Raw genomic sequence first — 10,315 nt, 5'->3', positions numbered from 1 at the left:
AATGCCTATTATTATTATTTATCATTTCTCACTGAACATGTGGAATCGACATTGTAGTCTTTCTGAAGCAATCAAGAGGGTCCTTATTGTCTTTTCTGAACGGGAAAACAAATCGTTTTATGCATATTGGTAAAGAGGAAAAGATTATTGTACTAACCTTGTACAAGGCGCTAAAAAGTGCCTTGAGCACTCAACAGAGTGGATTTGGCACTATATAAGTCTAATTATTATTATTATTATATTTCTGATCATTTATTACTTTTACTTTAATTATGATTTACTTTTAAATTTCTTGTAAATAAAATAATGAGAATGATGTTCTCGGTTTTAATATGTTAATTAATTTTGAATTAAATTGATGAGATGAATCAGTTTTAGTACCTCGATTCACATTGATCCTTGTATTGTGAAAATCAGTCTTTATGTTAAACCAAGACTTATTTTGGGCATTTAATGTTTCAGAGTTACCATAGTAAAAGATAAAGAGACCAGGAAAAGCAAAGGAGTGGCCTTCATTTTGTTTGTACAAAGAGATTCTGCATACAAGTCTATCAAGTCTCTTAATGGAAGAGAGGTAAGAATTAAATATGTAAGGAATAACTACATGTATGAACTCATTCCACTTCATCCATTTTATTATTTCAGGGGAGGGAGTGAAAAAAATTATTGAATCTGGTACTTTACACAAGGCTGTTAGTACAGATCGTCTATTGGTTGTTCAAAATAAAATATAAAAAAAATAGGAAGAGAATGTGTTCCCTTGACCAAATCCATATATAAATCAATTTTAGATGGAACACAACACTATGTTTTTTCTATAAGGGATAACATAATACTTCTGCTATGTTCTATACCCATTAAGTAAAATAAATCTCAAATCCATCTATGAAAATGTCAAGCTATAACTTCTACATTTTCATAGCCTAGCAAAGCTCTGAAAAGTACACATAACCAATCATTTCAAGCCAGAAATGCGCACTATCAACAGTCCGCAAAAGTTCAGCACCAATTGATAAAAACAAGACACTCTTGCCCATTCAAACCCCCGCCCGGGTTCGTGGTTCCGAAATTTATGCAACATTTTGTAAATACATTTTGTACAACATTTCGGACCCCAAATTGCTCAAAACGTGATCCCATGTCAACATATGAGGTCAATGTAAATTGTGTTTTTCAACCAAAAATCATAAATGTATGATTATTTTTACTTTTGTTGGTTCAACTGGATTTATTTTATGCTATTTGTGATCGCAAAAGGCTCCCTGACAAAGTTCATCAGAAAAAACAAAGTTTCGAAAAAAAAAAGTAATACAAATTTAAAAAGCAAAAAATACATAATTATATTTTTGCATTGCAATTTTTTCTTAGATACATGTATTTGTAAAAATGTAACAATAGATACTCTCACCAAAAATCAGATTATGCTAGATAAATAAATTGAGTTAAAGGCAAAAACATACCAAAAAAAACCATATTAGGGCAAATTTCACATGCTTTTTTGAATAATTAAAAAATATATATAACCAATTAATTTTTGTCATGTAAGCTTAAAGTATACATCCGAAGAATCAAAAGTATTTTATAATGACTTTATGTGGTCATCATTGTAAAGGGGAAGTATTACTAATCAGATACATAACTTCACTTTTCAAAATAGTGATCAGAGTTTGCAGAAATCAGCTCTCAAAAATGATTTATTTTCATGCCATATTTCTGCCTTCCACCGGTGCTCTTGCGAGCTCCAGCTGAGTGACGTCACACAATGAGCAGTGAGCAGCTGAGCTGACAGCAGCCCATTGGAGACGATCTTTCCAATCAGCGTTTTTTGCTCTTAGAATTGTTTATTCCTCTTAAGATTGGTCTTGTTATATAGATAAAAGTTTGAATGTACTGAACAGTGAAAAAAAGTGCACATTTAACGTATTTTGGTAACCGATATTTAGCTTAGAATTTTTTTTTTTTTTTCAAGAAATATATGTGAATAAACAAAGCATATTTTCACGTAGAAATCACACTTACGTCACATTAATATTATAATCAATATAAAGCATAGACATTCTTCTTTATGACTGAACAAAAATTATGAAATTTCATTAAGTAGCAAAGTCAGGAACCACAAAAAAAAACACGGCAATATCCATCGCGAAATGACTGAAATTGCAGTTGAATTGCCGAAGCATTATTAGGCAACAGCGGCGAGCGGACTTTATTTCATATATCTTAAAAATGCCTTTCCGGTAGGGCAATGGTCTGTGGCCAAATGCGTTGGCCATTGTTTTGTCATGTGCGAGGACCCTGGTTCGAAACTCGGATTTTTTTTCTGGGCATTTTTTTTTTATTCCTTCCCCGTCCCTACCCATCTTTTTTTCTCTTTTTATTTTCTTGTGAAATTCTATTCAGACCTGTATTTATCTAATCTTGCTTCTTAATTGCTGCTTTTGATTTTCAAGTTCTTGATTAGATTATTTCTACTCTTATTTGGGATGGGAGGGGTAGAGTTAAAAGTCAAGTCCACATCAACTAAAAATTATTTGAATAGAGTAATTTCCCTTGTTGTTTTTACTCAAAACAGTCATATACACAAAACAATGATATGCAAATTAGAGTTGTCACTCACATCACATTCGTTTCTATTTTTTGTGGCATTTTGTTTTTTATTCTTTGCAGATTTGACGATAGGAAACTCTTCATCTGATCACAATAGGTTATATTTACGGAACTGTTAAAATAGTAATTATATAAATTTGAATCAAAATTTTTATGAAATTTCCTGCAATATCTTGTTATTTTTCTTTAAATTCAAATGAATTTTTGATTGCGTGGACTTCTCCTTTACTCTTAATGTAGGGAATGCATAGCAAAATTTATCCAGAAACAAAATTGTCTTAGAATATGCAAATCAGTAATTGGACACATGTTCACTTTTCTTTCATCCAGGCCACTTCCTCACATCCACCAGGCTTTCAGTCTTATAACAAAAATGATGAACCATCACACAACAGCACACAACATTCACAGTGCTTCACAATAAATATTTCACTTCTGTTCATACATGCATAAATATTGTGGAAAACAAATAAAAGGCGTACCCATATTCAAATACCGTTTAAAAGGACAAATATATTATACCTTTCGAGAAAAATCAGCACGTTAAATATCTGATAACAAAACATAATTATGGGGCACTGCAAGAAACTTATGTTCAATTGCAAATCAAGCGTAAGTCTTAAATTCGAATTCAAGCGTAATAAGGTCGAGTTGCAATCGCAATTAAACTACATGTTTAATCAAAGGACTTACCCTTGATTTGGGACGCGTGATTGAGTATAACATTTCTCGCAAAATGCCCTAGTAACATTAAAATTGTTCTTTCGTTTTAAATTGTGTGTTATTATTTTTGACAAGCTGTATTCCTGTCCAAGTCAAATTTCTTAGTTCTCTCCAAAACTGTGCTCAAAATTGTTTCCAAGATTGATAAAGAAAATTTTTCTTTTGTATCATTATCAGTCCTCAACTTGCAAACCGTAGGTCCTGGAAAGAGTGAAGAAAAAAATGGCTATATCCAAATCATAGTAAAAGGACATGATGGAATCTCCCAGATTGAGGTAGCAAGCAGAGACCAGAAGTCACCAGAGTCAGCAAGTGTGCAGATCTGTGTGTAGAAGAGAGAAAAAAAGAAATAGTTTAAATAATCAAATCAAAGTATGAATCTAATTATCGTGATGATTGATGACGTGCGGTGGCATGTAATTCCCGGTCAACAACAAATGATAGTAGGTTTAGACACCTGAAAAGTTCCACTCAGAACACTGGTGCTCTACCTCAAGTGATGTTTGTGTAGGCCCCACTCCACTTCACTACCGTACATGTACGCCACACCTACCCGGGTAGGTGTGTAGCGTAGTGTAGGCTGTAGCAGTAGTGAAGTGGAGACTACACGAACATCACTTGAGGTACGGTGCTCTCCGAGTCTCTGTGTCATTACAAAGATTGCATTTATCTTCATTGTTGAAGGCATTACGCATGCATATATGCAGCAACACTCTAATCAGAAAGAAACACCAGACTCACTCACACATATTGCGAGGTTAGTATTAGTATACTAACTTCGCACCACGAACCGCGTTTGGCAGTGGATTTCTAACTAGTGGGTCGCGCGTGCTGGGATCTCACTTCTTGGGTCCACAACACACGACTTCTATGGCTTGATTTTTCTGTGCGCGGCGGCATGTAATGAACCCTTGGGTGCACCAGACTCTAATTTTGGCCCAAGGGTTCATAACATGCCGCCGCGCACAGAAAATTCAAGCCATAGAAGTCGTGTGCTGTGGACCCAAGAAGTGAGATCCCAGCACGCGCGACCCACTAGTTAGAAATCCACTGCCAAACGCGGTTCGTGGTGCTAGGTTAGTATACTAATACTGACCTCGCAATACGTGTGAGTGATTTTGGCCAGGAATCAGGGTAATCACTGCTGAAAAGTTGTCTGGCTTCATGACATCGGCATCATGGTGATATAATTCTGTGTATAATAAAAACTTAAACATTCCTCTGAAACAGCAGATTTTCAGCCATGGTCCATACCAGTGCTCCTAAATAATTTAATCGCCTGCCTGAGTCCTGACCAGTTTTAGAAATCTGAAGAAAAAATCTGCTGGAATTGTGCAAAAACATTATTTCTAAAATAAAGACTTTTTAATTTTAATAGTAGTTATGCCAAAATGCATGATTCTAAACTGATATCAGATCTGTATCTGTCATCTGACCTGAATGCATCGTCAGAACAAGTACAGTTTCCAAACATGCTTACCTTGACTTTTGACTGGATCAAACAGCGTAACCTGCAACATGCATCGGGAGCAAGTGAATGGGACCGTGTAGCTTGGAGTTTTTCAATAGTTAGTAGAGCAACACAACGAAGACTGTCGAGTGGACAAAATCGATCTTTCCAGTTCACAATTCAATAAAAACCGGGCAAAATAACACAGTTCTGGTTCCCTTATAGTCTGAAGTTGTCGAAAACAGAATACGGATATCACAATACATGAAGAAAACGGTAAATTCGAAGAAAAATAGAGACCAGGAAGGTGAATCAGCTATCAGTGTACTGCTGGCTTGCACAGAGCTAGAGAGCGGCTGAGTGAGTCGATCATCATGTGACGTCATTATTCTCGACTGTATTTGATCGCGTTATTGTCTGTCTGGGGGCGGCTGGGGGGCTGAGAAGGGTCTCTAATAATTTCATTTCTTGCATTTCCACGACATCAATAAAACTTTTTAGTGACATATTTGTGTATAAAAAGACAAGACCTTTCCATTCATATATAATTTGTCTATAATCATCACTTTCGTGAATTTTCTTTGGATGTATACTTTAATGCAGAAGTACATGCAATTGCTGATCTTAATTGCATGTAAAATCAAATGCACACCGTTGGTTTGCTTGAGTGGCTGTAAAATAGAAAACAAAGTCAACAAATCATAATGCACACCTTTAATATTGTGAACTTTAAAAAATAAAGCAAACATGCTACAACCATGTAATATTAACTTGTAAGTAGTTTTAGTATGATTCTTAATTGACCATGCAGTCTTCCAACTTGCCCCATACCATGTTCCAACTTACCCTGTATATCGAGTAAGTTGGAACGTTTGTGATGGCCTTGTTCAAGGTGGATTGTTTTCAGTTAAGCCCTTAGATATAGATGTATGCTTTAATTAAGCTGATATATTGATTCTTTCTTGAATAAAATCTATTTGTCAAAAATGTTCCAACTAACCCCAATATCCCCTAATATATTTCATGGGACACTTTGTTGAAAATAGTGACAATAATGTTTATGACCTACTTGTAGAAGATAACAGAACTACCTAAAAAGGGAGATTTGCTATTTATTATCAATGTTATCTGCACTCAAATTTGAAAGCAATACAGTCCATTTTTATTTGTTTTGTTTGGCAGCTGTTTGGTCGTAAGTGGAAAGTGTCTATTGCAGATGATAATGGCAGAGCGGCAGATTTCATACGCAGAAGGAACTATCCAGATAAATCAAGATGTTATGAATGTGGGGTAAGATTGGAATATGAGATGTTTGATTGAGTAATCAATTGATATGATCTGGTACTGCACTATGTAGTTATCTTCAAATATATAATTTATGGCATCATATTTAATGAATTAGTTTTCAGAACAAAGTGTACATGAATGATGAAAATTGATTTTCTTGGAAGAATTGAATCAATTAAATTTTTATTAAGTGTTTCCTTAAAAAATAATATATCATGATTTATTATATGGTTTTGATAGATCTGCATGTATAATTTCTTGGTCACATTTGCTCTACAGCGGCCGTACGGCGAGTCGAAAATAGCCGTTTTAACATTTTTTGTACCAGCTAAATATAAGTGCTTTGAATAAAAATAAATGAAACGGCTGTTTTTGACTCGCCGTATGGCCGCCGTAAGGCAAATGTGACCGAGGTATTAATGACCTCTGTTTCTGTGATAAAGAATAGCACTTCCAATTAGGTACTTTTGAAAAAAAAAAACCTTGAGAAAGATGATGAAGATGTTTAAAAATCCTGTTTGAAACTCATATTAAAGAGAGTAATCATCACATTTATTAGGTGGTCTGTCGATGACAGATCACCTATTGATTTCGTTAGAATTTTCTTTCTTTATTTATTTATTCTTTATTTATTTTTATTTCTTCCGTACACTTTTTTGTACACACGTTCACTCGAAATCGACATGGTCAATTTCCTTCAAATTTCTGTCAGTCATCAAGCCCTATGATTTCAAGTTAAATCAACTTTTTCAAGGTCATTAGGTCATCGTGACGTCATCCAGGCGCCATTTTGTAAAAATCAGGTCATTATCATATCTCGATAACGAGTCATCAAAAATCAACTATATTTGGTATACATCAACTTCAGGTCAACGGTCAACTAAAAATTTCATCAAATTCCGCGCGCGCACCTCGACGCGCGCATTAAAATTTTAAAATGCTCAAATTCGTTCCAAATTAATTTTCCATACGTTTCAGGCCATTTTAAGCATTTTGCAAAAAAACGCGCGCACGCACATGCACGCGCGTTTTCGCGCGTAATTGCATCTTTCAACATAGAATCGCCAAATTTTTTCTGTCATCATATTTGGCACATTTTTTCAAGCATTTTAATACCTTGTTCAACTTTTTCTGCCCATTAATAACGGAATGAGCGTCCGTTTAAGATAATTACCGTGCGCGCGAGCTTTTGTAATACATAGCATACATGGGCAAAAACATGCCTGTACAAAATCCATTGTAGCGCTTTAGGATGCAAGGTGACCCCAAGTTTTTTTTCATATTTTGATAGAGTATGAATCGGAGATATGATTTCATGTTTCATTTGACCCTCAATTAGCTCATGACGTCATCATAATGGCCTCCGAACTCAAAATTTAAATTTTCATATTATGACGTCAGCAGATTTTTGGAAAATTGATTGTATCTCTGCAAATGTTGATCAATTTTCTTTCAAATTTTGATATGTTCTACCTTAGAATATTCTCTACAAATGTAGTCACCACGATATTTCATTTTGACAAAGGCATCATGGCGTATTTTTGCGATTAAAGGAGGCATGTCAATTTTTCACATTTTGCGTGTATTCTCTATGGGACATGACTTTTTCTCAAAACTGGATTCTACATTTTCGTCTTTCGCGAGCAATATCTCTGTCGTTTTATCTTTGTTTACGCTGAGCTTTGAGTATGTTGTAGCTGAGACAATAAGCTATCATAAGTGTGCCCTTTATTTTTCGATCAGATGCCGAGATCATGCTCATATTTCACTTGCAACGTGGGATTTGAGAATTCCATTTCTCGTTTACGTTTAATCGCTATGGGAAATGTTTTGGTATATCGGTAACGCACTTGACTTCGGACCTCGAGACCCCTGGTTCGAGTCCGGGCGTCTCCAACAATTTTCTCCTTCACTTTTTTTGTCTATTCGACCTTTCACTGTACAGTACCGTCTCCTTTGAATATTGAATCACGTAGAATCGCAAATAATGTAATAAACAACCCTATTTACTTTATTATTACCCTATTATCACTTGATCCATTACTTTTGGCGTGTAATCCCTTAGTCCAGAATCTGGCCTATTTAATTTTGATCTCCACCACACTGACGCTACCTCTCCCTACTTACTTGCTACCAGCCGATGATGGCGTGATCATTAAATTAGGACGCCCGGCGAAAAAGGCTGGGCGGGCTGCGTAGCATTATTATGAGTTTGTTGATAACGCCATCTTCGACGGCTTGAATCAAGTGTGTAGGGAAAATAAGGACCGTGCAGATTCTGGACTAGTAATCCCTATGCGAGATGACTTTTTCTCAAATCTGGATTCTACATTCCTGTCTTTTGCGAGCAATTACGCCGTTATTTATGCTTGGATTTTGTTGATTTTCGAGTATGTTGTAGCTGAGACTATGTGCTATCTAAACCACCCCTCATTTTTTCATTAAGATGTCAGGATCACGCTCATGATCATCATCATCAATATCATCATGATCATCATCATCGTGATGGTCTGATGATCATCAACATCATCATTATCATTAACATTATCATTATTATCATCATCTAACATTATCATTACCATCACCTTCATGTTCATCATCATCATGATCATCATCGTCTATGTCTATATAACTTTTCCCTTTCTCTATATAGTAAATATTCAAATCTATTTATGCTAGTAGAGTGCCTCGATTGCATCTCTTTCTCCTCTCTCTTGCTATGTTCCCCTTCTCCTCTCTTGTTCTGCCCCTCTCTCTTGCTTTGTTTCTGCATCCCTCTCTCTCTCTCTCTCTACTCTTCACCCTCTCCCTTCACTCCTTCCTTGCCTCCCTCTTTCTCTCTTGCGATGTCTCGATCTATCTCTGCCCTTCTCTTTTGTTAAACTCTCTCACCCTCTCCCTTTTCCGCCTGTGACTCTCGTTCTCCCTCTATTATGTCTTCCAGTGTTCCCCAATCTTCTTTATTTTTTCCTTCTAACCTTTGTATTCTTATTTCACCCCTACCATGTACTATAGAGAGAAACATGAAATGAAGTACATTAGTAAACAGGTCTATTCATTGTTAAAATCATGTTCAAAGCACTAAACAAAGCTTATCAAACCAAAGTCAAAGCTAAATTGCATAGACCTATCTACATGCATGTAAATGACATTCTGCACGAACTTAACATCATGCTATTTCCTTGGCGATCTAAAAAAGAACCGCAATGCAATATTACAAATGGTAATCACCTATCATCTTCAAACACATTTTAAAAGAAATAGATTTTAAAAACAGCATATCCAATTAAATTTGATATACTAAAATAAAAGCACATACTGAAAAGAGCAGCATTGTAGAAATCTCTGAAAAGGGCGTTTTAACATGTATATATATTTAACAGAAATGGAATACATATATAAAACAGGTACATAAACAAGATACCTACTGATTATATGAAAGGCCCCCTACATAGCAATTGAGATATAAGTTCAGGTAAACACAATAACAATAAAACTAAAAAACAATGTACATTATGGATAATCCCTAACAGCCCTATATACCTCTTTGTTACAGCAAGCAAGACACTGCTATGTATAGTGAATGCAGTAGATATTGACAGTTGATCGTAAGGTACCACTATATATGGGGTAAATGTTGCAAACAAACTGACATTATAATTATTATTATTATTATTAGGTGGTCTGTCATGAATATGACAGATCACCTATTATATTCGTCAGATTTTACTTTATTTATTTTTATTGCCAAATTTTGTTCCCACTTTATCTCAAAATCGGGCTTGTCAAATTTCTTGATTTTCATGTCATGTATGGAAATTATTATGGAATCGCGAAACGAAACTTTTCAAGGTTATCAAATCATGATGACGTCATCTAGGCGCCATTTTGTAAAAATGAATTATTGATCATATCACCGCAACTAATCATACAAAATCATCCATATTTGCATCATATCAAGTTCAGGTGACAGGTCATCAGGACATGTCATCAGAGGTCATGCAAAGGTCACGACGCGCACGTACGCGCGCGTCAAAATTTAAAAATTCCCCAAATCAACCGTGGTCAAGTTTGGGTACGTTTCAGGTCATTTTGAGCATGTCAAGAATTTGCGCGCGCACAGGTATGCGCAGTGGCGTACCGTGGGTCACGGCATTGGGGGGGCACCAGCAAAAATTTTGAGTCACTCAGTGAGCGCGCGAAGCGCGCTCAGTTGCCACGTATAGTGACCTAACATACATTTTAAGG

Source organism: Lytechinus pictus, chromosome 3, assembly GCF_037042905.1.
Source record: "Lytechinus pictus isolate F3 Inbred chromosome 3, Lp3.0, whole genome shotgun sequence".
In the NCBI taxonomy this organism is placed as follows: domain Eukaryota; kingdom Metazoa; phylum Echinodermata; class Echinoidea; order Temnopleuroida; family Toxopneustidae; genus Lytechinus; species Lytechinus pictus.
This window is presented reverse-complemented; position numbering follows the sequence as displayed.